At 44.9% G+C, this 26,924-nt stretch overlaps 1 protein-coding gene across 8 annotated transcripts in view; it reads left to right on the forward strand.

Moving 5' to 3' along the window:
• The window catches only part of TEAD1 (TEA domain transcription factor 1), a 269,495-nt gene that overhangs the window by 131,907 nt on the left and 110,664 nt on the right, over positions 1-26,924 (forward strand). The window lies entirely within an intron of this gene.

The following is a 26,924-nucleotide window of genomic DNA, read 5'->3' on the forward strand; positions in this document are numbered from 1 at the left end:
GTCAATGATGGACTCTCTCACTGTCCGATCCTGACGCCACCAGTCTCATAGGTCTGTGTAACCTTAGGATATTTGTCTTCAGTTTCCTGCTCTTCTTTATAGTTAACGCCTTACCATTCCCCTTGCTCAGGGGAAGAGCCTTAAATTCCTCTCTGCATGGAGGCACATAGAATCTGGAAGGTTCAAATCCACTGCCCTGCCCACTGGTAGGCAGTGTTACAGGGAGGCATGGTTCCACTCCTCCTAGCGCTGTTTCTGAGCCCAGCCTATTATCTAGCAGACATTCCAGAGGCCGCACTGGAGGAATGGCCCCGATGGGGTTCATGTCCTGGCTACATGTCCCCAGCTCTTCAGAGACCTCGGTTCCTGATCTGGTCATGAGACCCTCTTCCTCCGCAGTCTTGGACATAGCTAGGCGGCTGGGCACGGCCTTTCCTCACCTCTGTGGGTACCGTGCATCTTTGCAGCAGGCATAAGCTGATAATGCCGCCACTTTCACCTAAAGCAGGGCTGCCAAAATCCAGCTTCCGGTACTTTGCCCCTGGGGGCCCCGATGGGCAGCCGCCAAGATCTGTGGAGACTTCTGTACCAGGAGAGGTTAAGAGAAACTTTCTGCTCCAGCTGCAGCTGCAGGAACCAGGCTTTACCTCGTGTTCTCTGAGCCCTGTCCTGACAAGTCAGCCGTGTTCTTAGGGAGATACCCCCAAGGCAGGAAGACTTCTTCAGAGCAACAGAAAGGGAAGGATAAAGAAGAGAAACAACCCTTGTTAATCCTAAGTAACTAGTAACAGGTGAAGGCTTTTCAGGCGTGAAGGAGCTTGGGAATTTCGACACAAACGTACGGAAGCTGGAGCATTCTCTCCGTGAGGGTTTCAGCCTGGGAAGATGGCCAGAGTGAACTCGGAGACATTTCCCCGTTCTCTCCAGCGCGGGGTGTGCTGGGAGAACGCTGGGCTCCCTGCCCGCAGGAGAGCTGAGGAGGCTTTTGTCTTGACCTTTCTGGCTGAGGCGCATTTTCTTCCCTCTCCGTGTCCCTGTCCGTCTGCTGAGTGTCTGTGAGCTCAGGATTTGGGTCCGTGCTTTCTGGTGTGACTGGGGACCGCGCGGCAGCATCCTGGGGCTGGCCGGGTCAGCAGCAGTGGGTGGGTGTCCAGCACTCCCTCCTTCACACTGAGGTCACCCCTGGGGGTTCTGTTGTGGTGATGCTCTCACTGTCCCTTTTGGCCATAGAGGTCTCTGGCGGCTCTGTGCCTCTTGTGATGCTGTTGCCTTGTCCCCAGTCCTGAGATGCGTTCCTTGGGGCTACTGGCACCTCCTCATCTGGTGGCTGGCTGCAGTAATGCTTCTCTGCCTGTGAGACTGGGAGTCTTTGGTACTTTAACATTCCAAAGCTGTAGAGGACATTTTGGAAACCTCAGCACCCATTCTCTTTGCCTTAAGAGAAGCACACAGGTTAGCCTTCACCCCATTCTCTAGGTGGGGTCACCCTCACTGGCTACTGCAGAGGTGGGCATGTTTGATGGAAGCCAAGCAACTTATGCCCACAGTGGTTGCTTGCTTACCCACTCAGAGCCAGTGCAGTCGAAGTCCCCCCGACCCTGCCCCCACCCCGCCCCCGGGGCTTCTGAAAAATACTTTTTCTGCAGAAGCTTTCAGAAAGAGAATCTCACAGCCTGTGGATGGTGTGGTGTAGAACATAAGGTTTGCAACTGTGGTAGCAGTTTTATTTTATGAAGAACCTACACAAGTACAGGACTAGTCACTGGCGGGGACTAGTCACTGGCGGGAACCAGTCGCTTATCTAGTGGGAGAGGCAGATTTGTGATTATGTCCTCTGAGCTGCTGGATTAAGACTTACTTAAATGAGTCACTGCACATCCTTACTTAAATGAGCCACTGAGCATCCTTCCCCCATCCTTTGCTTAAAAGCCAGTTTTATTGTTTCTTGGAAAGTAGTAACCTGACATGAAGACTCTTTCCAATCAGAATTTGTTGAAGAATTTGCAACAAAGTCTCCTTTGAGTCCTTATCTTGGCTGAGTTGGCACCCAAAGGGCCCAGTGCCTTCCTGCCTGACAGCTGTGGTCAGTGGATTGAGAGGCATAGCTCCCGTCTCCTGCCCAGTGGGGCCAGGACAATGATGTGTCAATGCAGGTTTATCGGTTGCAGTGAATGTGCCATTCTCCTGGGGGATATTGGTAATGCAGGAGGCTGCCAGTGTGGGGGCAGGGAACTCTGTGCCTTTCCTGGTGGCTCAGAGGGTAAAGAAACCGCCTGCAGTGCAGGAGACCTGGGTTTGATCCCTGAGCTGAAAAGATTCCCTGGAGAAGGGAATGGCAGCCCACTCCAGTATTCTTGCCTGGAGAATTCCATGGACAGAGGAGCCCGTGGGGTCTCAAGAGTCAGACATGACTGAACAACTGACACTTTATACCTTCTGCATAATATTGCTGTAAACTTAAAACTGCTCTAAAACATAGTCTGTAAAAAAACAAAAGTTCCCTGCATGGAGATATAGGTCCTCAGTTATTGTAGGCTGTGGGGATGGGATAGGGGTGAGGGTGGCATGGAAGTCCAAATTCTGTCGTACTTAGGGAATCTGGGGGTGTTATAACTTCTCCCCAAGTAGTCTCTGCTTATTCTGCTTGTTTTGTAAAGCTCTTGCTTCTGTCCTGAAAAGAGCCAAGAGGCACTCTCTGGTTGGATAGATCATCTTGTCCACGGCTGCTATATGCCAGCCAGAGCTAACCACAGGGCCACAGCCATGCGCAGAAATCCTGTCTTTATGATGCACATGGGCTTTTGAGCTTGTGGCTTTGGGCTTGTGGTTGTGGACTGAGCAAATTGCTTCCTGGGTTTACAGGGAAGGTAGGGGAAATGACCCTCTTGCCACCACTTATTCAGCGATGACTTCCTGGATTGAGCACTTGGGGATGGATGTGAGTGAAAGACAAGGCTTCAGGGGTTGGCAGAGAGGTGTTTGGGTAGGCAGGGTGAAATAGTACATCCTAGTACACAGGGCTAATCCCTCTCTGGTGTTTTCTCGTTAGAATTCTGTAAAGGCTCCAGTTAAGAGACTTACCTGCCAATCCCTGGGAGATGGAAATCATAAAGATATTAGTCTGTATCTGAAGGAGCTCTCAGCCTTACATGGACATCAGATCTGTAATAAGTGGGATAAGTGACAATAGATGAAATTCACACTGGCACATATTTTTTTAAAAAATTGTTTTAAACAGTTGTGTGGATAGCCAGTCTTCTTTCAAATGTATTAATAGTACCTAATATGAGACTTACAAAAATTTATCAGGAGAAAACTTAACATCTTGGAAATGCTGCAGGCCCACCATTTTTCTCCAACTCCACTTGGTAAGCTTGAACCCTCTACATTCAGGACCAGAAGGAATCAGCCATGGGAATCACTCCCTTTGGAGAGGGTGGTACCTGAGCTGTCTTCTAGTTCAGGACCCTGATCTGGAGAATCACCGCTAATGAGCTTCAGAGAGGTCATCTCTATACCCACTATACCCAGTGATGAGATAGTTAAGTAGAATGATACCTCTGAATTCAGACACTTGGCCAGGCTGAGAAGAAAGGGCTTGGAATGAAGGAAAGGGTTAATGACCGTGATGTTCGAGACTGAGAGTCAAGGCACAGGGTCTGTGGGAGTGGGGTGAGTGTTGGTGGGCAGAGTCACTGGGGTTCGAGTGCTCCTGCTGGAGCTCCGTCAGTGGGCTGTGCTGGGCAGATGTGAGTCAGGAGGATCAACTAAGCCAGATAGCCAACAGCGGCCCGGAGCTGGAAGGGAGGAGCTTAGTCCTGGTGTGGACAGTCACAGGGCTGAGGGTGTCGGAGTTGGAAAGGCATGGAGGGTGAGCCGGGGTCTCCCTGGGAGTCCTGGCTGCAGCTTCTACCACTTAGGATGCTTGAGAGGTGAGAGGAAGCTGTTGGGGATTTCTTTTCCCTTATGAAATTAGAGACATGCCATTTTTCAATCAACTGGTGAGGAAGCCCCCTTGAAGAGGGCTTCATGTGAGCCAAACTAGAAAATAAGGAGGGAAGAGCTGCTGTGGTGAAAGGATCACTGTGGCTCACATTCTGCCCTTTTGGCAGCCCATACAGACATTGCCTCCCAGGTTTGGGCCTGGGAAAAGTGTGTGTGTGTGTGTGTGTGTGTGTGTGTGTGTGTGTGTGTGTGTGTGTGTGTGTGTGTCTGTGTGTGTGTCTGTGTCTGTGTCTGTGTGTGTGTCTGTGTGTGTGTCTGTGTGTGTCTGTGTGTGTCTGTGTGTGTGTGTGTGTGTGTGTGTCTGTGTGTGTGTGTGTGTGTGTCTGTGTGTCTGTGTGTCTGTGTGTCTGTGTGTGTGTGTGTGTGTGTGTGTGTGTGTGTGTGTGTGTGTGTTATTCTTTACGTGGTGCTTTTGATAGGTGGTGTGATAGTAAAGCCAAGACTGTGCTTTTCATTTCTGGAAATGAAACAGAAGGAGCCCAGAGGCCTCCGTCTAAGATAAGAGCTGTGTGACTTTGTGTGAATTTCTGTGAACCTCAGCCTGCCCCTCCGAGGCAAGCGTGTGGAAGAACTCAATGCAATGATACCTCACCCTTCCCTTCTTTAGGGAGGCTAATGGTGCCGGAGGACAGCGCACTGAGCTGCAGGTTCGCCTGGGACCTTTGCATTTCCTTTGGATTCAGCTGGGGTGCTGGTGTCCCCACCTCCTGCAGCCAGTGCCTTGAGTCACTGCCCACGGCGGAGGAGAGAGGGTGGGGTCCGGCTCTCTTGGACACAGCTGGGAGGTGCTGACCACAAGTCTGCGGCCCCAAAGAAGTGCTACAAGGAGGGTGTTTCTTTCCTCATTGGCACCGCATCCAGGTTCTCAACAGCTGGACACAAACAAACTGTTTTGCTGGCTGTTTCTCCTTCCCCTTTGCCTCCTGCTTGCTGCCCGCCACCCTCACTGGTCACTGGGGCTGACGTGTTGAGAGGACACTGCATGCCATTGTTTGCTGTCCGCGCAAGGAGGCTGGCTGGCCGAGGCTGGAGACCACACTCTGGCTGTCGAGGCCGAGGCCGCAGGGGCGCCTGGGCACACTGGGAGTGCGTATGAGCTTCTGTCTTCAGAGGGTGGTGTCCAGGGCCACTGGTCCTATGTTTGAGTGCCGGTTCCGCTCTTGAAAAGAGAGCCTGTTCCCTTTTGAAACAGATTTGTGTGTAGCCACTGGGCACCTCTGAAGATGTTAGAAACCAATGTAAGAATGTGTGAGACAGGTTCTGGCCAGCCCCGAAGAAGTGGGGTTGAGATCCCTGACTGCTCCTTGAGCCCCGGCTAGTCTGGCTAGAGACCTTGGGTGGAAGAGGAATACCCTGGGGCTGGGAGGGTACTTTCGGCTTCAGGAAGTCTGAGGGGCTTGTCTTTGTCAAGAGTGCCGGGGAAAGTCCAGATCAGAAGGGATTCACAAGTCAAATGAGTGAGTCAAATAACAGTGCTTGAGAATCTTGCCTGTGTTGTCGCTTGTCATCTCCCAACAGCAGGAAGGGCGTAGAGATTTAGAGAGGTCACATATGTCACACACAGAGCTGAGAATCCCCATCTCAAGTCTAGCCATCCTCTGACTGTCCCAAAGCTGTGTGTGTGTGGTATGTGTGTGTGGTGTGTGTGTGTGTGTGTATGCCCACCCACCCATCAGTGGGTGCTCCCTCCCTGTGGGCCAGGCGCATGCTTTTTTCCTTTTATTATTCTTAGGAACAGGCACCCAGTGCAGAAGTGGGCCCCATAATGGCTGCTGACTAAGTGCTTAATGGAGATGTTGCTGCTGATAAACCACAGTTGAAAAGGGGAAAAGGCAAGCAAGCTGGCTAACATCAAAGCCCGTTTTTGTTTACAGATAAGAGTAGGTTTCAGTCTGTGGGCTCCAGAGTCCCTGTTCTCAATCCTCAGAGAGGGTGAGGTTAAAATGGAAGCTGTGTGGCTTTCTCGCAGTGGCTGGAAGACAGGCCTGCCAGGGCCAGGAAGCCTCCCTCCCTTCCTTCCCAGACAAGCCAGGCCACTACCCTCTGCCGTGGAGGCCCCTGGGGGAGAGAGAGGCCTCCCAGCTGCCTCTGGAATAAGCGGTGCTGTCCCCACCCCAACGCTTTCCATTTGGTTTTCGTTCTTCGGAACGTCTTCTTGAACACAGCGTTTTAAATAATTCAGAAAATATGGATAGTAAATAGAGGAATCTGGGGCAGAAAAGAGGTCCCAGAAATATAATGGACCCAAGCTGCAAACATGTGGAACAGACTGTGCGGCTGTGTGTGCAGTGACTGTCCTCTGTAATTAAAACTCAGCATGGATGTGAGGTCATGTCTCTGGTGACAGGTGTTCCTGGTGAAAGATTTAGCTAAAGGTAACCAAGTAATAACTAATTTCAGTGGATTGGGTGATGATTGGGCTAAATGGTAATCTAGGCTGAAGCACAGGGGTTTGACAGTTTTCGTGAGTGTTTCTGCACTGGGGGTACGTGTGTGCTTGTGTGTTGTATATACATTCTTTAGAACATGTGTGCTATGCCATGCTTAGTCGCTCAGTCTTTTCCGACTTTTTGTGACCTCATGGACTGTAGCCCACCAGGCTCCTCTGTCCACGAGGATTCTCCAGGCAAGAATAGTGGAGTGGATTGCCATGCCCTTCTCCAGCGGGTCTTCCCGACGCGGGCATTGAACCCAGGTCTCCTGCATTGCAGGTGGATTCTTTACTGTCTGAACCTTAAGAACCTAGGTGGAGCCAAAGAAGAAATGTGTATTGTCAGCACTGGGATGCATAAGAGAGCTGGTGCTGGCCACACCAAAACAGGTCAATTGCTGCCTGCCTTAAAGGGTGATGAATTTTCTCTGTCATTTTACTAGTCCTGGAGAAAAAAAGAAGGCAGCAAGTTGGGATCATAAATACAACTTAAACCTAGTCCTTTTAGATTATTTTTTATAGTGCTTTAGTTTTGATTTGAGCTTCACTGAAATCCTTTTCACTTTTCAGAGGATAGAGGCTTCTCAGGACCCCAGGCCAGACCTCTGTTGAGGCTGAGCAAGCTGGGGACTGACATGTCCTCCCCTGGTTGGGAACCACCGTCAGGCTGGTGCCAGGTGTGCCATGAGCCATCCTCCTGGGCACCAGGCCTGCACCTGGGAGGTTTTCTATCACCCTGGTACTAGTGCACACATGGTCCCCACCTGGGGCTGGATGGGGGTCAGACTGCCTATCTTACTGTCATTCTCTTATTAGTGCCCATGGGACCGCATGCCTACTAGGCCCTCTAGAAAGCCCCATCGAGTTTTGGAGAAGCCTTCTGGTGGTGGTCCAGGTTTCAAGACCCTTGAACAAGGCTGCTTGTCAGTTGTTAGCCCCTGGATGCCTCTTTTGTCTGCATATTTATTTTCCGGGGGATTTCAGGGTTGGTTCAGCAGTTTAACTCATCCCACTCTTTGCTGGTTTTCCTAGTGGCTTACAAAACCCTAAAGTAATGGAGAGTGTTTGTTGGTTTATTCGGGACATTTTCACATGGGTCCCCTAATCTCAGAGATCAGGAGGATGGCCCTTTGGGTGACCTTTCGCTCTGCTGGTGCTGCTGTGGATCAGTGCAAGGAAGAGGATAAGTTTAGTTTGTACACGTGGGCCAGATGCAGGATTTCCAGAGTGGGAGGGAATTTACACCCTGTGGCTATTCACTTACCACATCTTTTGTGCAAATCTCTGTTGCTAGGGAGAGGGATACCAAGATGAATAAGACCTGGCTCTTCCTCTCAAGATGCTCACAGTTCAGTGGCAGAGATAGTTGGACACAGGTCACTATGGTGTTAATAGTGTGAAAGTAGGGGATTGAGAGCGGCATGCCCGCCTCCCTTATTCCCTGTTGAAGCTGTCCTCTCTAGGCAGCATGGCTGGAGGCCTGCTGGCCTGGAATATTGCCTTCCCCTAGCCGATGACGTGTTCTTGTCTTTGGTGGGGCAGCCTATGTGAAGTTTATGCACCCTGCACCACTAAAGAGAAGATACCGGCTACCAGGTGAGCAGAGCCTCGCAGCAGACTCTCCGTGGACACACAAAAGCCAGGAGACCCTTGTTCTTTCAAGCCAACTGTTAATGTTCTTGGAATAAACAGTACTTCAGAGTAGGGATAGGTTGAAATAATTCTTCTATTGTGTAAAAGCAAATTTTATTTTTTGAAGGAAGCAGGAATAAACATGGAGGTCGACAACAAGGGGTATAAATTGCCGGCATTTAAGGCTTTTCTGTTCTTGTTTATAGAGAGAGACTGCACTGCACTTAATTCCCAATTTGTCGGTATGTTGGACCCTGTTTTAATCACTTTGCCAGATTGAAACATTTTTCTCACTTTGCGTACAGTGTCCCTACTCCATCGCTTACAGTTATTGTATTCTGTGTGTGAGTGCTGGCCTCTTCAAAACTGTTGACTTCATCATCCATATCCCTTCTGGAAATGAGATCTTGATGCCCCTCAAATGAATTATGAAAAGCTTTTCATACTAATATAATTGATCCACTGTTGGCCACACTTATAAAAAAAAAAATCAATGTAACATGTTAATATTTCATGAGTGCCCACGTTGCCAGCTCCTTGCAATGGGACCAAACTATAAAGAATGAGAATTGTTTCACAATAGCCCAGCACACGGATGCAGTGCCAGCAAAGAGAGTTTGGGGTTGACTTGAAAGTTTGAAGTGCAACAGGGCCATTGAAAAACAATCCTCTGACTCATGTCAGATTGTTATAATTATTTAATGCCCACAATACAGCCTTGTCCCCACGGATTTATACTGGAGAGGTTTCTTACCCACACATTGTGGTTATTAGCTGTAAAGAAAGCGGCGTTTGTTTATAGTGATATGGGGTATATCTGCATGGCAAAGAAAACACTGCAGATTCTGTCTCGTTATGAAGGAAGGAGGCAGGAATTTGGCAGACAACCTGTAGGAAATTGGGAGACGTGTTCTCATTACTTTTCATGTATGTGGGCGGTTGCAGCTCATAACCATTAAACACCTTTTATTTTTAACCTTTGTCCTAAACTATTGAGAGAATGAAAGTGTGTGCATACTTCTGATCATATATTTTACAGCTGATGTGCTCCAAACTGTAACTAGAATCCATCAAATGTGGAGTCACCAGCAGTATCTGTGGAACCACGGTTAACATTTGTAGGAAGTGTGGATGTGTTCTGAATAGTTCTCGCATGGCCAGGCCTCATTAAGCTTTTTCAAAGGACATGACAGTGTTGTGTTTTTTTCTTTTTTTTGTGAGTTGAGAAATAAAAGTTGAGGAAGTAGTGCTCTGGGGCCTCTCTGGGGACATGTTGGTTTGGAGATCAGTGCTGGTGCTAATGACCTAGAGTCAGGGTGTCCGGCTCCTTGGGAGATGAAAGCCGTTTGAGTCTGGGAGGGTCAGTCAAGTCCAGCTCCTTAGAACTGCCCCTCTGTCTGTGCCTGGCTTGGCCCTCCCCTCTCGCCTCGCCTCACACGGAACTCTCATAATTGCCTTTGCTGTCAAAGGAAATTCAATATCAATGGGTTTCTCAAGCTTAGAGGGCAACCTCGAGACATTGAAGCAGAGTAGTGTGAAATTGTCCTGAGGCACTCGCAAGCTGGGGTGTGCAGATGCAATTCATAATTGCACTGGAAATACTTGTAACCTTTATCATGCCTAGTGGTGGGGATGAGAAAACCTCTGTGATTTAGCTTAGGACTGACCTGGGACCCCTATGACACAACTGAGTCCTCTTAGGTTTTTTTGAGAGAACTACAAACAGAAAGCAGACACAGGAAACAGGCTAGAAGAACAGTAAATAAATTTTGAATCCCAAATTAGGGCTCATGGTGTGTTCAAGGTTTTTTATGATGCTTCTGGTTCATCAGAAAGTCCTGGAGATCTGTAGGAATTTCTGAGGTACTTTTGATGGTTTATAGAGACCAGAGGACCTAAATTTTGAAATTTGGATTGTCCTGGGAAATTTGGAATGTATATTGATTGAAATACAAATAAAAGGGCATTAAAAGTGATGCAAATGATGAGCCATTCAAGAAAAAGATTTGCAATTCAGCTTCTCCCACTCCTACTGGTGACGAAGGCTTTGTGATTGCATTATCACTGCTTGTTCAGAGGGGATTGTTTAATTAAACAATATTGAGTCACCTATGCACTTTTATGTGTGTATGTTTTATTTTACCATAGAAAAAAACTGTTTAAGAGACAAACTTATTTTGTCATTATATTGGCCCAGTTTTACATCATTTGGAATGATGGCTTAAAAATATGTTGTTACTGTTTCACATAACAGCTTAATGGTTTACTGATTTTCATGTGATGAACATGTACTCAAAATCTTTGTTTTCTTAGCCAGATTGTGAGCTCTTTGAGGGTAGGGTCATACATACTTCTTGGGGTTAGATGTGGAGGAACCAAGTAAGCAAAGTGGGCCCAGTGGGCAGGGACATGGGTTGAGGCTCAGGGCTTGTGTGGGGAGGGGAGGAGGTGGAGAGGCCGGTGGCAGGTCTCCAAGGGCACCACCGTGTACCATGCCATGGAGTGTAAACTTCTCCATTTGTGGAGGTGGCAAACTTTTCCAGGTGGCAAAGGCACTAAACGGGGAAGAAGGTTGCAGAGAGTAGTGACATGATTCAGTTTGAATGAAATATGTTCAGGCTCTTGCCCTACAGAAATTTTCTGCAACCCACAGGATACTGCTGTTCTGGGGACTGGAGAGTGGCTTCACCATTAAGGCAGCACCACGGCTGTGTTGCCTGGGAGCAATAGGCGTCCCCTGCTCCCACCCACCCACCCACAGGGGCATTTCAAGCCTTCATCTCTAATAGCACTTTGTCTCCTGAGAAGAAAGGCACAGTTGTTTTTCCTTTCTTCCTCTCCCTCCCACCCCCGAAGCATATTCTCCTGCTCACCCAAACCATGATCTCAGACCTTAGGAGTTACAAGTCAGACGTGTCACAGAGCTTCTGAGATCAGTTGTCTACATTGGTGATGAAATTGAAGCGCCTTAAAAGAAGCCTTTGGAGTAGGAACGTGCCAGGATCATTAGATATGCTTCGGTTGTGAGTGGAAATGTGGTTACATGAAAAATGTGGAATAGAAAGTAGTTCCTATTCCACAATTGTGGCTACAGTTTCAGGGGACAAGGACCAGAAGGGAGCCCAGAAGATGAAAACTGTTGGCTTGTAAGGGCTGTGGGATTGTGAGGGCTGGTTTCCTCATTTAAGTTCATAATCATAATGGCTTTGTTGGACATTGATGTACATTAATTTAAAGAAATCGAAGGTGACAGTTATAAAATGGCAAGAGCAAATCTGAAAATCAAGCTGGGAACCAAGGAAGGTGTACTGGATATTGGTCTACCTAAGGCTGATGGTGGAATGGGCTTGGAGGTAAGGGAAGTGTTTGTAGCCACTGGGGAGCTTTGCACCTCTCTGCATGCTTGGTTCTGGTTTTTGCCTTGACCTCCCCGCTAGCCCATCTGACCTTCACTTGAGGAAGTGAACTCTTGCTGCTGTACAGGGCTTCCGGTAGCAGAGCTCATCTTTTCCAGTTTGTTGTTATCCACAGGCAGGATCTTTGTGAGATGACTTTCTTCAAGGCCCTGGAGCAATGAGCCTAACACTCAGTGCTTTTGTAGTAGGTGGTGCTTTCAGACCAGTGATTTGCCATTCCTCACATGAAAACATGGAGTAGAGATTTGTGAGTTCTGGCCTCAGTTCCAAGCCTTGAGACTCTGGTCTCGTCCCAAAAGTCTGAACCTTCATCTTAAAAAGAAACCTAATTGGACCACAGGAAATGATCCTTGTGAAAATATTTAGAAGTTGTTAAAGCTGTATGCATTCATGAGAGGCTATCTTCATAATTGCCTCATAACGTACTATGGACACGAGGAAAGTTGATGTCTGTCGGAGGTTAATTTCTTCAGTAAAACGGGAACATAACTGAGGCCTTCATTGGGAGTTCCCCTCAGCATGCGAATGGAAATTCAGAACCTCAGCTACACAGCTCAGGGGCAGTTAGAATATCTTTGGGATGGAGGTAGGTTGCCTCCTGTCTTGTGGGGCATCTGAGGTATACAGGTGGTACTGGGTTTAGAAGGCATTTGTGTCCTACAATAGGGTGGCCTCTGAATGGGTGGATAGGCTGCATCTCATTTCATTCATGGCTTATCTCTTTGGCTTCCATTTGGCTATGTGGGTTGGGATTGTAGTTATGACTGAATTGTTTTTCTGTGGTGTGTCAGAATTGTGTGAGAAGACAGGATGTAAGTAAACAATGAGGGAATCCTAGCAGAAGAGCTAGGGAGCATCGATACTATACATCTCTAGTCAAGGCCGCGTTGTAACAGGAAATCTTTGTTTCATGTGAATGAAGAGGTAGTACAGTTGTAATGCTGTGGGGCGCCGCTCAGAACTCAGAGCCCTGGCTCTGACCTGCCACACATTGGTGCCGTGATGCCCACCTGGCCAGCTCACCTCTTTGGGCCAGGCTTCTCATCCAGTAAGTATAATTACAAAATGTACATGCTTAGTCGCTCAGTCGTGGCTGACTCTTTGTGATCCCATAGACTGTAGCCTGCCAGGCTCCTCTACCCATGGAAAATTTCCAGTCAAGAGTAGTGTCGTGGATCGCCATTTCCTCCTCCAGGGGATCTTCCCCACTCAGGAATCGAACCCTCGTCTCTTGCATCTCCTACATTGCCAGGCAGATTCTGTACCACTGTGCTACCTAGGAAGCCCAGTTACAAATAGGAGGATCAAGAGACAAGACAAAATGTTAGCAGTTACTTCTATGACAGGGAAAATACTTTTGGGCATAAGAACTGTAATGTTTTCAAATGTGTGTCATCTTAGTTTGTTTGGGCTACTGTAAGAAAACTCCATAGTCTGGGAATTTATAACAGAAAGTGACTTTTCACAGTTCTGGAGGCTAGAAATCCAAAATCAAGGCACTGGCACATTTGGTGTCCAACAGGGAGGGCCAGTTTCCTAGTTCATAGATGCCTGTCTTCTCTCTATGTCCTCACATGGCAGAAGGGCTGCATTCTGATCTCTTTAGGTCCCTTTAAGGTCACTAATCTCATTCATGAAGGCTCTACCCTCATGACCTCTTCACTTCCCACCTCCAAATACCACCATTGGGGGTCAGGATTCAACACAGGAATTGGAGGGGAGAATAAGCATTTAGTTGTAGCATGTACATTGAGGAAACATTATACATAAATCTAGCATGATAACAATATTTTTATAACTTATTTTATGTAGGTAACTTGTTTTAATCTTCATAACTACCTTATAAAATAGGTATTGTTATGTTACTATTTAATAGGATGGTGGATTTCAAGTCCAAAGCTAGTAAGTGGAAAAGTTGGGATTTGAACCTAGGCAGTCTGGTTCCGGAGTACCTCCTGTCTATTCAGTCTGTTTCAAGTTAGTAAGCCCCAAATATTCTGGGTTTGATATTCTCCACTTGAGAGAGTCGCATTCATTTGGTGACATGCAAAATTTGCATGCCACAGCAAGAGAAACCAGAGCCCCAGGTTAAAGAGTTCCATGTTCAGTGGGATCTCTTGGTGTGTGGTGATGGCGATGGTTCTTTGAGCAATGCCAAGTGACATGTCCAGCTTCGTGGAGACTGCTGTTTAGGTACAGCTTTGTGAACCTCATATTCTCTGGGGCTTGAGGAACTTGCCTTCGTGTACCAGGGGTATCACAGGCCACAGTTCACTCTGGTTTGTCTTGCAGACTGTCTCCTTTTCTAGGCAACATATAGGTTCTGTCCCCTGGCTTTTCCAGTACACGCATGCACGCACACACACACACACAGGTGTGTGCACACACATAACGCACAGACACACCTTTCTTTCTGATTATAGCAAATGACCTGGAACCCTGAACCCCTAGCCTTTCTGGAGAGTCATGGCTTCTAGGTTTTGACTTCATAGTGCTAAGGACATCATAGATGGTCACCTGGAAGCTTTTCGAAAAAGTGAGAAATGATTTTATAGAAAATGCCCAGGTCTATTTTTCTGTATTTTTAGACTATTGATCAGCCTGGGTGGGACTTGTAGCCGGGCTGGTAGGCTGGGCATTGGTAAAGCGTTGCGGTGTGCGCCCCTGGCCCTTGCCCTTCACACCCTCCCCTGTTTCTGTCCTCTTCTTTACTTCTTTCCTTTTCCTCCTCCTCTTGCTCCTTCCCTTCTCCGTGACCGCTTTGCCTTCCCTTCAGGGAAGCGAGAGGTCCCATTTCTGACATACAGGCTCTCTGTCAGTGAAAATCTGGAGCACCTCTCTCACACGTATAGAACAGTTATGAAATAATTATTTTGAAGGAACCATTACATCAGGGTGCGCATACCCATTGCAGATGAAGGCTTGAGGGGCGATGGGTCCACCTTGTCATATTCTCCCAGGGTGAGAGCTCAGATAATTTACCCCAAGCTTCTCATCCTCAGCTTCTCCACAGGAGTCCAGTGGAAAATGGAGTGATAGAGGTCTTGAGTGTGAAGTGTCTCTGTTAGAAGGAAGATGAAGAAAGCCCGTAGCTGGAGAAGGCCCATGCTTCCTTCAGGGACTGGGGCTGAGGAGTGTCATTGTGCTCTCCCACTCTGCTGCGTCCAGCCCATCAGAGACCCGGGAACATTCCTCAGCCTGGCCACCTTGTAGAATGGGGTGCAATGGAGCTTTGCTGAAGGGACTTCTGTTTCAGGAGTGCCCTCCTTCTATTATCAGTGTGGTTGCACAGATAAAATTAGCATTGGTATTATTAACACCCAACCCCAAGAACCATGCAATTATCTGATGATTTTATTTAATGACCGTGCTTGTTTCAAAGCTTACTGGGGGTAATCTTCAGACCATGTCCTGATTACATGTTGTACAGACTACATAACAAGTGAACTGAAGAGGCAATTTAGACCTAGCTCTAGTTTAATTTGTAGTTTTTACGTTTCAAGACAACATTCTTAGTAGGTAATTGTCCAGCATTTGTGTGTATATATTGTGGCAGGGGAGAGGGGGCATGTGTGAAATTTTACTTGTTTAACAGTTTACATCCCCCTGCACATCAGTGAGGAAGAGAGAACCGTTGTCCTGGTTCTCCTTCACCTGGCTCATTAGGCTGTTTCTCTGAAGGCTTTAGAAACTGTTTAATGACTAAGGAGATCTTACAGGACATGTGTGTGGAGCCTTGAGGGTCTTTTCTAAATGGAAAGCTGATTTGCTGCTGTGTGATCTTGGGTTCATGACTTGGCTTCTGAACACTGATAACCTTTGCCTGTAAAATGTTCCCACTTTATAATTGAGTCCTGCTTTGCAAGGTTGTGTCGAGTCTTAAAGGAGATACTTCTGGGCCAAGCCCCTGCCTTGACCATGGAAGGCCTTTGAAAGTCATTTCCCAGGGGTAGGCCAGGGGCCAAGCCTGCCCAGACTGGTGCGCAGGTGGGGGTGGTGAGGACCTTCCATGAGACCCTGGCCACTTCACCTTTCCAGTCAGAGGGCAGGGAGAGTGGGTACTTCCTTGACATGGGTAATTTCTTCTTCCTCCACACCACTGTGATGGAGACCAAGTAATGTGTGGGAAAGCTGCAAGGCAGGGTCTTGCCACATCATGTAATGCAGTAGTGCTGGGTGACAAAACTCTAGCTACAAAGGAATATTTCCAGGATCATGCTTTCTTGTCCAGAAGACCATTGCCAGAGGAAAGGAGAAGGAAATAATTGTGTGGCACCTCTTAGCCACAAGGCACAGGGTCGACACAGGCAAGAAGGACAGTTGCTGGGGGCTGGGGAGGACAGAGGATGAGAGCTAGGGGTGAGAACCAGAGTTAATGTACAGAAAATGATGTGAGTGTATAAATGGAAGTACGCAAAGGGTGCGTGTGTGTTGCCCCTTTCCCTTCAGCAGATGGGGGTGTCCACCCGCCCCACCCTCCAACAAAGTCTTGTCCTTGAAGAAACTGATCATGCTTTTCACCTCTCTGAGATACTGAAAGATGCTGTAAAATTAGAGAAGTGAGCTCTAGTTCTGCCTGGAGAGGTTTTCTCTATCTCTGGCTAGATTTTGAATCCTTATAAGAGGTTTTTTATTTTTAAATTATTTTCTGTGAAATTCCTACTTTCTGTGAAATCCCTGATGTCTAGTCTATTTACTGTGTCCATTCATCCTTCCCTAGCAGATGGATTTCAATGTGTGATAGAATATGTACCTTACAGAGAACTCAGTGTATACCACGGGCATGGTGCCTGCAGTGGGTGTTCCACCATTGTCTGCAGGCGTGTCTAATAGTGTAAACAGCAGTTGTACTAGGCAGGTGTGGTGACACAGGCTGGAAGCTGTGTACAGGATAGAGTGAATGTGTGTCAGACCCGTCCATTCCGTGGAGCAGTTGGATTTGGAACGCCCGTCTGTGGCTTTTGCTGGGGCACCTAAACTTTCACCTTTCAGAGCAAACAAGGTCTTTGGAACCAGTGTGTTCTTTCAAACAGTGCTACATGGTGCCTGATAGTTTCCATTCTGGAACCAAGTTTCTTTCTTCTTCTTCTTTTTTTTTTTTTTTTTGAGAAGTCTGGCTTTTCTTCTTTCTTTAAAAAAGAAACTGTTGTGTGAAAATTGCTGAGTGAGAACTCCCACTGGAGGCTTGCTCTCTTCCAGACCCTGGCACAGTTCACTCCCCTCTGGCTCACGTGCTGATGGGGGAGAGGGTTTGGGCCAGATTGCTGGAGCCCCCTCCCTCTGGACCCTTCCAGAATTAGACTGTGGGGAGAGCAGAGGGTGGAGAGAGTTGGTGGGGCTGGGCTCCTGGCCCACGAGCCTTCCTGACCTGGAGGGTGTTCAGCAGCTGGCAGTGATGTCACCTTCCCCAGACTGGCCTGCCCCTGTTTGCCCTCCTGCATGTCACCTTCTCTCCACTTGACACAGTCATCAAATAGGACAGTGCTGCTTTTTCATGTATTAACATTTAGCTTTTAGTAACTTTTATAGTTTTTTTTTTTTAATCTATTAGGTGACATTTTTGGTTCTCTGTTCTTAATTTAGAACACAGTTTGTAAGTATGTTTTTCATTTGTGTGTGATCATGGGTCATCAGTATAAGAAAATATTTATCCAGCTCTGTTTCATAAAGTCTTCAAGAAAGATAGTAGCTTGTGTATGCTGCTTTGTGAAAGCTTTGAATATGGCTTCCTCCTAAGACTGGGAGCAAGGCAGAGATGTTCATTCTTATCATTATTTCTATTAAAAAGTATACTGCAAGTTAAGACATTAAAGATATCCAGATTGTAAAGGAAGCACAACTGCCTTTATTTGCAAGTGGATTGAGCGTTTATATAGAAAATCTTGAGTACACACACATACATGCCCACAGAAACCTCTAAGTTCATTAAGTTTACAGGAAGTTCAGTTCAGTTCAGTCACTCAGTCATGTCCGACTCTTTGTGACCCCATGGACTGCAGCACACCAGGCCTACCTGTCCATTGCCAATTCCCAGAGTTTACTCAAACTCATGTCCATTGAGTCGGTGATGCCATCCAACCATCTCATCCTCTGTCGTCTCCTTTTCCTCCCACCTTCAGTCTTTCCCAGCATCAGGGTCTTTTCCAATGAGTCAGCTCTTCGCATCAGGTGGCCAAAGTATTGGAGTTTCAGCTTCAGCATCAGTCCTTCCAATGAATATTCAGGAACGATTTCCTTTAGGATGGACTGGTTGGATCTCCTTGCAGTCCAAGGGACTCTCAAGAGTCTTCTCCAACACCACAGTTCAAAAGCATTAATTCTTCGGCGCTTAGCTTTCTTGACAGTCCACCTCTCACACCCATACATGACTACTGGAAGAACTATAGCTTTGACTAGATGGACCTTTGTCAGCAAGTTTATGGGAAAGAGGATCAATATACAAAAATCAGTTGTATATATTAACAAAACACAATCTGAAAATGAAATTAGAAAATAGTTTTGTTTAAAATAGCACCAAAAAATTAACTTCTTAGGAATAAACTTTGCAGAAGTACAGGATCTGCACACAGGAAACTGAAAAACACTGGAGAGAAAAATTAAAGAAGATCTAAACAAGTGGGGCAATATTCTATGTTCATGGATTGGAAGATTCAATGTCTGTTTATTCTTCTCAAATTGATTTATAGATTTAATACCATCCCTATAAAAATCCCAGAATGAGGTGGGGTTTTTTTTGGTAGAAATTGGCAAGTTGTTCTTTATACAGAAAGGCCAAGGATTCAGAATAAAGAAAAAACTTTTTTATTAAAAAAATAAAAATAAAGGAAGAAAATAGAAGATTGCACTTTTGGTCTCAAAACTTATTAAAAAGCTATTGATTACACAGTAATCAAGACAGTGTGTAATTGGTGTAAGAGTGGATCAGTGGTACTGGGTTGAGAGTCTAGAGATAAACCATTATATTTATTGTCAATTGATTTTTCTACAAAGGTGCCAAAGCAATTTAATAGTGAAAAAATAGTCTTTTTAACAAATGGTGCTAGGACAATTGGATATCTATGCACACACACACAAAAGATCAGTTTAAACTCTTCACACCATACACAGAAATTAGCTCAAAATAAATTGTAGGCCTAAATGTAGAAGGCAAGGGCAAAAGCTAATACTAAAACTTCTAGAATATAACATAGTAAAAAGTCTTTGTGACCTTAGGTTAGGCAAAGAGTTCTTAGATATGAAACTAGAAACACGGCATGCCAGACTACTTTGTAGAAGGTTTGCTAGCATTGAAAAATTGTATTTCAAAATATCTTTAATCATTCAGTGGATGAAAAGTGAACACATTATTTTACTGTATTCTCTTGTTCCTGGTAAGGTTGAATTGAAAAAAACTGATTAACCCCTCAGGCTTCCCTGATAGCTCAGTTGGTAAAGAATCCATCTGCAATGCAGGAGACTCCAGTTTGATTCCTGGGTCGGGAAGATCTGCTGGAGAAGGGATAGGCTACCCACTCCAGTATTCTTGGGCTTCCTTTGTGGCTCAGCTGGTAAATAATCCGCCTGCAATGCAGGAGACCTGGGTTCAATAACTGGGTTCGGATGATCCCCTGGAGAAGGGAAAGGCTACCCACTCTGGTATTCTGGCCTGGACAACTCCATGGACTGTATAGTCCATGGGGTCTCAAATTGTCAGACACGACTGAGCGTCTTTCACTTTCACTTATTAACCCCTCAAAATTATTAAAACTTTCTGGACTTTCTAGCTCTCTGTCCTGTTTTTTCCTAATCTACTAGACCTTTCAGGAGGAAATATTTTCTTGGAAAAGAACATAAGTTTGTAGGTCTTTGTACTTTGGGTTACAGTTTGCTTATCAACACTGGTTCGAATGGTAGATTCATAGTGTCTTTTGCCCTTCTGCAAGGAAAATAGTGTGAGTGACTAGTTTTCAAGAAACTGAACAGCATAGCAGAAAATGGACCTGCAATAATCGAGTGTGATGAGAAATAGTGTAGAATTTGAAATCAACATGCTTGTGTTGAAATCATAGTTCTTACCATCTATGCAAACCCTGGGCCAGTTGTTTAACCATATCAAGTCCTTAACTTCACCTGCAAAATAGAGATCTGATAATTACTTCTCTCTCAGAGTGCTTTAAGCATCAAATGCAATAATGTATAAAGGTTTGTTAGCACTCTATCTGGTAGATAGGACCCCATTCAGCCTTTTTGTTTGTCTTGTTTTGTTTTGCCAAGCTGGATGGCGTGTGAGGTCTTAGTTCCCTGACCAGGGATCAAACCTGGGCCTTCGTTAGTGGAAGGGCAGAGTCCTAACCACTGGACTGGAAGGTAACTCCCAGGAACCCACTCTTAATGACTATTGTTAGAGTTTAGATTTCCCATCCTTGGGCTTAGAGCTTCCTGGTGGAGGTCCTTCCAGGTGCTCCATGTAGGCTTCTTTTCTTTTAAAAGTACAAGTCGCTGGAAAGGTTGGGAGTGGATCTTTCTGTCCCTAAAGACAATATGTCCTTTGGGGCCACTGTGTTCCCTGTGGTTTCAATTCATAGAGTGACTAAAGGGCAAGGGGGAATTCCTGTCATCTCTGAGAATACCTCTGGGTGCTGCCGAGATACCACTCATCAATTCTGTTGTTATTGTTTTTAGGGCTGTAAGCCTTCTGGATGGAACCCAGTGGATTTTCTTGAGTGCAGAAGAATTAAGTCAGATGAGGGGAAAGCATTTAGACTTTATTACCTCCAGCGAACCGTGCCTAATCCTGCCTTAGCCTTAAGCGAGTATATCCTGCCTCTAACTAGCCTGCGAGTTCTTCATAGGCAGGAAGACTGCACCTTTTCATTCTCTGCATCTCTGAGGCATCTGCCTCAGTGCTGAGCAAACATTCAGCATTCACAAGGTGCTAGGTTTATGCCTGGCATTTTCTGAGTTTCCAAATAGACCAAATTAAGGAACTATATTCATGTCAAATGATGTTTATCTGCATAATCTCATTTCATTCACTCATCAACCCTTCAGGGGAGGTTATGGGAGTGAGAACACTTATTATCTGTATTTTACAGATAGAAAAATTAAGGTCCAGGTAAGTTAATGAGTTGTCAAACAGGATTCAGCTCTTCTTAAGAGAGAGAACACAGATTTGAACTCAGATCTATTGGCTCTAGGTCGTAAGGTCATTCTATTGCTTTGTGTTGCTTATGCTGCCGACTGTCATGTGAATCAGATACCACCGCTATCCCACTTGCTTGTTTTCAGATCTGTAGGAGTAAGAAGACTACCCCACCCCCTATCCCTGTCCCGCTCTCTCCATTCAGTAGGTTGGATAATGAGAAAAATCTTAGGACCAAAGGTATTTACTCCTGGTCCCCCTCCCCGACTTTCTGGACAAACGTTTATGGATTTGATATCATGTTTTGCCCTCTTTGTGCCAGGACAGCTCAAATGGATGCTTTTGTCACTACCTCTCCCCTTTTGGCAGGAGATAAATTGTATTCCCTAGCCAATGAAAAAAATGAGTGAGAGAAAATGACATTTTCTGGTAATGGAAAGTAACAGTTGGTGAAACTTAAGTGTGTGCGTGTGTGTGTGTTTCAGTGAGTAAGAAATTGCCACAGTGGAGCAAGTTGTTAGTTTATGGGGCTGAAGAATGTATTTGCTTGCATCACAATTGTCAATAAATATCTTTAAGAACCCCAGCTTGATTCTTGAGGGCCGAGGGTGCTGCCTGCTGGTGCTCCGGGCTGGAGCTCTCTTCCTGGCGGACACTTGATTCACAAGTACGCTAATTATTCCTTCCTCATCATGCAGCCTGCCGGAACAATTGCCTCGCTTGTTTGGTGCCCAGTGTGGCGCTGGACAGCAGGCCTTTTTATGGAACTGATGGTCTTGTATGTTCATATTGTTCTTTATGTACTTATTTTATAGCTTATGCAGCAGACATTCGAGTCAATTAGCTTCTTGTCTTGCAAACTGGGCGCTGCTGTTCTAGAACCAAGTTAGAAGGGTGTGTCAGAGGGCAACCCGGCTGACCTCCCTCCTTTCTTTTTGTGCCGTGTAGGTTGGTTTCAAGTTACAGCATTTTTATTGGCTCTTCTGTGCTAAACCTTGGTTTCAAAAGCTGGCGTTTGTGAGTTGAATTTCTTAAAGGCATAGCTTTCCTTTTTGCAAAGTTAAAGTTAAGCAATATACAGCCCACCCCAGGGAGGGTGATTTAAAAAAAAATTCTCTATAAAATATGTATTTTATAGTATTTATAGTACATACTAACCAAAAATACAAGCAAATGGTTTCCCTACTCACAGTTCCTTCACTGATATCAGTAGTGTCAACCCAGGCTTTGCTATATAGAGTCTTTGTGTCTTCTTGCTTTTCATTTTTTTGGTATAATCTTACTCCTGCTTCATTTTTCCCTCTTTTTGTCCTCATGGTTTTCTTCATTCTGTATTTTTAGGAACCTGCCTCAAACCCTTTTGAAAACAAGTGAGTATCCATTAGTTAGATTCTGTTCTGTATATTCCCACAAACTACTTCAGCAGATGATAATGTTTATGGAGCAGAAATTAAATCACTGATTTAAGCTTGTGAGGATTTTTAAATATCGGATAGAAAAATTACCCTCCAAAAACAGAAGGAAAGAAAAGGAAATTTGCCTGCTACCTCCGTCTCTTTCTCCATGGTTTTAGCCCCTCCACCTGATTAATGTGTATAGCGAGGGTGGATGTAGAGGCGCCATGTCTCATTAGCACCCCCTAGACCTGAGTACCGTAGGCAGAGTTTATATCCGGTGCACTTTGCCCCAAAGGACCATATGGTTCTGTGTGGGAGAGTTTGTGTTTACCCTTGAATCTTCAGAGCCTTCTTTGTTGCCTCACCCAGGACAGAAACAAAAGGATGAACTAGCAAGTGAGCCCACCCACTCAACTTCTCCCTCATTCTGTGTGAGCATCCTCTAAGCCTCACCTGAACCAGAGAACCATCCCCAGGCCCATTGGGCTGTGCCAAATAGCTGTGGGGACCACTCAGGACTCAGAGCCCTGGCTCTGATCTGCCACACACTGGTGGTGTGATGTCCACCCAGTTGGCTCACCTCGCCTGTCCTGCAGAGATTACAGAAGCTTCTAGGGGGGCATCCTGTTAATATCATAATTAATTCCTGAATCCCTTAGTGAAATCAGCACTGCTTATCTTGTTGTTTCTCTGCATATTTTGTATTTATCTTGGCAGGAAGTGGACGGCCTCCTCATGGTTGTCCCACCTCATTCACTGGGCTGCCTGGGCAGTTTGCTGCTGCCCTCCAGACCTGGTGCCGTGGGCCCTGAGTCTGTGGCCCTAAGGAGAGCTCAGCTCAAACCCAGCCACCCATTTGAGCAGCCTGCAGATTGGCCTCCCCTCATTGCAGACCCAGTTACCCCCAGGTCTGGAGATTCTCATGCTCAGCTGGGCAGGAGTGATGGCCCAGCTTTCAGGGACTCATGTTGTCATTTGGGGGAAATGCCACCTCCCAAGCAGCACAGCCTCACCCCGTTTGTTCTTAGGTGTCTGCTGCTTGTGTGCATTTGATAAACGAGACCGTTACATGTTCCTTCTTAAAAAAAAAAAAAAGAAAATCTGTTAGCACATAAATAATATGCATAAATTAATATACACTTTTGCTTTACACATTAATTATAAATGAATTAATGTGTGTTGTTTATAATTATATTACATATACACAGACACACAGTGTGATGTATCTATACTTCAGAAGTCATCTCAAATATCACTTCTACGGATTTTTTTTCCTGCAGAGCCTGCCCTTCCACAGGCCCCTCTGCCACCTAAAGGCTTTCCCCTTTCTCTGAATTCCCCCAGTGCCCTGATCTTAAGATCCGCTTTGTTTACCATTAATGAGGTGAGTATTCTCCTCAGACTCCTCAAGGGCGGATGCCAGGCCTCATTATCTTTGTGTCTGAAAAATCTGGTTTTTATATAGTCAAGAAATACTTGTTTGCAGTAATTTTTTTTTTTTTTTTAAGATTCTGGAGACGATCTTTTTTTTTTTAAGCAAAAGGAAAATATTATAAGTCTGAATTTGTCTGTAACTACATCTATTGGCTTTATTTAAGTTTTGCATTGTACTTATTCTTTACTTATTTCTTATTGAAATTATGCCACTTTGCTCTAAATAGGAAGGAAACATTGACATTTCTAACTGATATGCCAGGCAGGAGATTTACTCCGTCTGATAAACATGAGAGTCAAGAAACCCCACCCTCCACCCCTCCCCGCTAGAGCGCATGGGCTAACTGGTCCTAGAGCAGTGTCCTGAGGCTCATAACAAGGGAGTCATAGGTTCCAGATTCACACTCACGCCTGACTTTTTCCCGTGAACCACACTGCTCCCTAGTAATGATTAAGCTGGTTACTATGTACACACAAAATGCATTAGTTTGCAAGTTTTGTTTACATTTCCAAGGTGTGTTTATGTGTGTTGGATCTTCATAATTTAGGGGCATTTGAAGAATTGTCTATCCCTAAATTAAAAGCAAGAAGCTTAATAAAAAACCGAGATGGAACCTTGTCAGAGATAGTCATTCAGTTAATCTAGACACTGAGCAAGGGTTATACAATATAGATGACTTTTTGATAAAGTGGCCTCAAAGCAAGACTGTTTCTTTAGTAAAACAAGAGAAAAGTAGTCATGTTCCCAGGGCTGTGTTTAATCTATAAATTCTTGGTAAGACCTTATTTTCCGCTCTTTTTCCATTGAGTTTGTTTCCTTCTGGTTCTTGGCACTAATCATTAATAACTATACTGTTGTCACAGCTCAAAACTTTCCTATTGACACTTCAATCATTTTTAAAGATCTTGAATGTTCAACCTTTATAAAGCTAACCTTCTGCACTCTATTAAAATTTAAGAACCGCCTGATTCTCAGTGAATGCCCCGGCTACTGGATCATGAAAGTATTACCTTGTGCCCAGGGCATGAGGCAGTACACTCATTCCTTTTTAACAAATAATAAGAAGTTTGACTTTTCATTTACACATCCTGCCAATTGCTAACAAGTTTCCATCTCGTTCAAACACCAGATTGATCCTAAGAAATTGAAAATATTGATTTAACCCTCTGTCTGATTTGTACTGCAGGCACCTGCTAGTGCAGTCTTAGCACGTTACAATTGCTTGGCTGTAATTCCTCAGGGGACCACTAATAACTACCACATCTGTCTTTTCATCTTCCGAAATTATGCTAGCAGTTGTCCAAGTCAATTGTGATTCATTTGATACTGCTCTCCTTCAAGACATATTGCAACCAAATAGACTTGCTCACCAGTAATATATCTGATGACATAGTTAGTTCTTGTTAATTGACAGAATGATTCAGGCTTTTATGGATGGCATTAATTGGTCCCTTGTGTCCATGCTATAATTGACCAGACAGAAGAAGCAGCATTAGCTTTCACCCAGTCAGGAGAGTTTTGAGATGAGGTAAATGTAGTAAGGATGACAAAATGTCTGTGTTTTTAATCAAGATTTTATCAATGAATTGAGGAAAGGAAGATTTGGGGGGAATTCAGATAATCTTAATTATGAACAACATTGCATTCCAGTCTGCAGAGAGGTGCTAAAAGGCTGCTGATATGCCTTCCTCCTGGCCTTCTTGTGCTGAAATGTTTTATTACAGGGTTCAAGTCGAATCTACTATGTACAGAGCAGAAGAGTACTATGCATGAATTAAGACAGTGAAAAAAAAAGAAGAAATATTAACAGCTTTTTGGTATTAGTGACCCAACAAACTAAGCACATAAAGCCTGCCAATGTGGATTTGTCTTGCCTCTTACTTAGAAAGTAAGTCACCACCCCCCACCCCCCAACCCCCAGTGTTTTCTCTTCCTGAAACTTAAATTTATTCCTGTTCCTACACTGCTGAGAAAAGCTTTGGATCACCTTTTCCTGCAGGATAAAGTTTTTCATGTATAAAAATTGTCACAACCTACCACCACTGTTTATTCCACTCTGTTCTTTTAGGCACACCAAATTACTTATTATGTCCAAGCTCTAATACTGTTTAGCCATTTTAGTGATTCCCACTTATTCCTCAAGAACCCTTTCTGGGTACCCCCTCTGAATTTTTCAAACTGAATTAGCTGCCACCTCTTTGGTGCTTACATACTTGGTTCCTTGTTTCCCCAACTAGACTTTAAGCTAGCCTTGGGCAAGGGCTATATCTGTACGCTTGACACGTGTAATTATGTAAGGACTTAATAAATGCTTGTTGAATTGAGTTGCAGTAGTTATATCTTAAGGGATGAGAATTCCAAGTTTGAATGCAAGAAAGATGACTTGGATAAAATTAGATGTCAAGCAATATGTATTATAGCCAGAGTCAACAAGTGGTTGGCAACCAGTGTTAGGGGGATAATTACAGTTTGGTGTAAAACAAGCCATTTGAGGTGTGAAAGATAAATTACTCAGCTCACATTTGGAGAGGGGAGGGTGGTGTGTGAATCACACAGAATAGATTTTCTAGCGTTTGATTTACTTGGACTATTCATCCTTTTTAGGTCATCTGTAACTTAGGCTGGACAGTGGCTGGAACAGATATCCATGGAAGCTTTGGACTTGTGAACATCTGATGCAACCTCCTTTTAAGGGCAGTGCACTCTGACAGACCTGGGCTCAAGTCCCAGCACTGCTGTCCATTAATTTTGTCCTTTGAGTGAGGTCATTAACTGGTCTAAGGTTTAGCTTCCTCATGGAAACTGGGAATAACAGTAGTACCTGTCTAACAGAACTTTCATGATAATGGAGAAGAGAAGTATTTGGGAAATGTGTTGCTCAGTAACTGGTACACACTAGGCACTTAATAAGTGATACCTGTTACTGATTAAAGATAATGTTTTGATGCTTCCTTCTCAGAGTTCAGAAAGGTGGAGTATAAATACACCTGTGTATGTAGAGAAAATGCTTTATATAGTTTGGGATTTTTACCCTGCCTCTCTCTCATTTTCTAGTTGCATTCAATTGCCATTATCTCTCTGAGATTATATTATCACTTCCGTGGGACTCAGAGCATCATGTGCTCAGAATGTAGAAGAAAGAGGGCACAAGCTAATGTGCTAATACACCAGTGGCAAATACATGTATGGTCAAACCTTGGGGTTTTGTTTGTTTGCTAGAAAGCAACAGATCCACCATTGCGGCAGTATTTTATTTTCACTGATTTGGGGTAGATTTCTGGTAATGACAATAATTTATTATCCAATCTAGGTCTGACATTTTACAGTTACAGAACACTTTCATGTTTGCAGGGGGATAAATTTGTTTAGCAGTGAGCTTTTAAATGGTGAAATTTATACCATTAATTGTTGCCTAGATGAATGATGAAGGAATGCCTTAATGTTGCTCTTTGGAGCTTTATTTGAGAATTGTAATAATCTTCTTTTA

Source organism: Capra hircus, chromosome 15 (assembly GCF_001704415.2).
Source record: "Capra hircus breed San Clemente chromosome 15, ASM170441v1, whole genome shotgun sequence".
Lineage (NCBI taxonomy): Eukaryota > Metazoa > Chordata > Mammalia > Artiodactyla > Bovidae > Capra > Capra hircus.